The sequence below is a fragment of the Palaemon carinicauda genome, chromosome 13, assembly GCF_036898095.1.
Source record: "Palaemon carinicauda isolate YSFRI2023 chromosome 13, ASM3689809v2, whole genome shotgun sequence".
NCBI lineage: Eukaryota > Metazoa > Arthropoda > Malacostraca > Decapoda > Palaemonidae > Palaemon > Palaemon carinicauda.
This window is the reverse complement of record NC_090737.1, coordinates 20,546,556-20,549,055: the sequence shown is the minus strand read 5'-3', so window position 1 is coordinate 20,549,055 and position 2,500 is coordinate 20,546,556.

Sequence of the window (2,500 nt, the reverse complement as noted above, 5' to 3'; positions counted from 1 at the left end):
CAAAATTGGCTGGTGCATACTATCAAAGGCTTTTTCAGTCTACAAATGCCATTAAATGTGGAATTCTCTATTCTACGCATATTATTTACTTCTTATTATTTGTTTTAGAGATATAAATACAAATCTAAACAAATATAGTTAACTGCGAGAATAATATTTAAAAGTTACTTTTCTATTTTTATCCTTTGGGAGCGCGTGCACCCACAAGTAAAATTACCTTTTGATCATTAACTCACCTCTCCATGTATAAATGTCCAATTCCATATTTTGTTGACATGCATATATTTCGAACATGGTGCAGACACATAATATTGCATTATGCTGGCACGTGTCCTATAGCGGACGATATTCCCTCAGCGCCTAACAGCAGTTGGAAAATTATTTATAATTGTCAGCATATTCCATCATTAGTTGATTATAGCTACACTTCCGTTCGTCGGGAGACCAGATCGCGAATGTGTCTGTGCGGTTTAATCTTCTTTTTCTTCCACAGAGAGAGAGAGAGAGAGAGAGAGGAGAGAGAGAGAGGAGAGAGAGAGAGAGAGAGAGTTTTCGTTTTGGGTTATTGCCATTACCAAATGATCCTCGCCCATTTTGTAATCAGCTTTAAAAGCTATCTCTCCTCCCAATAAACCTGTCCAACCTTACCCCCCCCCCCCCCCCTACCCTTAACCACCTACCCCCATCCCCTCAATTTTCCACCCTCCCCCTTCCCCGTCTTTTTAGCCTTGCTCGCTCTCAAAATCACAATAGCATCATTATCATTACCGTCCTAGTTTGGAGAAATAAGTCTGAAATAATTATCATAAAATGTAAGCATCCTGGGAGATCCCACGCTTAGCCGGTGATCCTCCAGAGACTCTCTCTCTCTCTCTCTCTCTCTCTCTCTCTCTCTCTCTCTCTCTCTCTCTCTCTCTGTGTGTGTGTGTGTGTGTGTGTAATGTATGCCTCCTCTGTCTTCCTTGGTGTAGTACATTGGGAAAACAATTTTATTAAAAAATGTAACGTGTTAGCTCTCTCTCTCTCTCTCTCTCTCTCTCTCTCCTCTCTCTCTCTCTCTCTCTCTCTCTCTCTCTCTCTCTCTCTCTCCTCTCTCTCTCTTTATTTTCGGTCTTCCTTAGTTGATGTGCACTTTGAAAAACAATCTTATGGGAAAACGGAACGTATGCAGACATCATCTTAGATTATAAAGCTGCGAGTCCATCATAGGAAACTTAATTTTTGCATTGAGCTGCATTTATAATGCATTTTTTCTAGTTTTGATTTTCAAGTTATAGTCGGACACAATTATGAAAAGGGTACGTATAGTATTTTCTTGAATTTTGTGAGCGTAAAAAACTTAATGAGGAAAAAACTTATGTTTTATGGAAGAATGCTTATCTGCGAGATAGACATATTAAGGTTGAAGCTGTGCTAAAAAAAAGATGTATAAAAATACGTGTAGTATTCTATTGATGATGTCCCAGTAACAACAGTCTTCGCAGTCTAGTGATAGGGTCCAAAATCAATGGTATAAATATATACAACAACACATGCAGCCCGTTTGAAGTCCACCTGCAGGACAACAAAGGCCTCAGACATGCACTTATTCATGGTTGGGATTTGGTCAGTTTTCATCATCCACGTTGGCCATTGTGGATTGGTGGAGGTGGGAGACTTTAGTCGGAATTCTCTCACTAAATGGCTGGGGCACTGTCTAGTACAGCTTTGCTAAGTATGACGATACACAAACCTTTTCACTACGTTAAGGTGCCCCCCACTCAGAAAGGGATTATATATATATATATATATATATATATATAATATATATATATATATATATATATATATATATATATATTGAATGTCCATTACATAAATAAAAGAATCGTACCAGCCTGGTATTTGGGCACCTGAAAGTCAGTCTTTATTCTGGCGTTTGCATTTTTTTTTTCTAAGTTTGTTCGTGCCCTTAAACTACCATATGTAGAGTATTTTTATCACTATGTATCAACTGTTTTGAAGCTATCTTGAAAACATACAAGGAGAGATTGGTCAAGAATTATAGGCCTACTCTTATTTTCCCAATAATAAATATATATAACGACTATATATAAATGATTATATATATATATATATATATATATATATATATATATATATATATATGTGTGTGTGTGTGTGTATGTATATATATATATATATATATATATATATATATATATATATATTATATATATATATATATACAGTATATATAGATGTGTTTGTATATATATCTGTAGAAGTCCATTTGAATATTTTCAGCAACTAAACAGGGTATAAATATATATATATATATATATATATATATATATATATATATATATATATATATATATATATATATTGTGAGATCCAGTTCCATGTTTTCCTAATGCATGCACCAGCAAAGCAGACAGAAACCAATCCTTGAGTACTCTGTTAAAATGAAAGGGTGGCGAATCGCCCCCTTATCAGCGTGCATTTCGAAAAAAAAGAT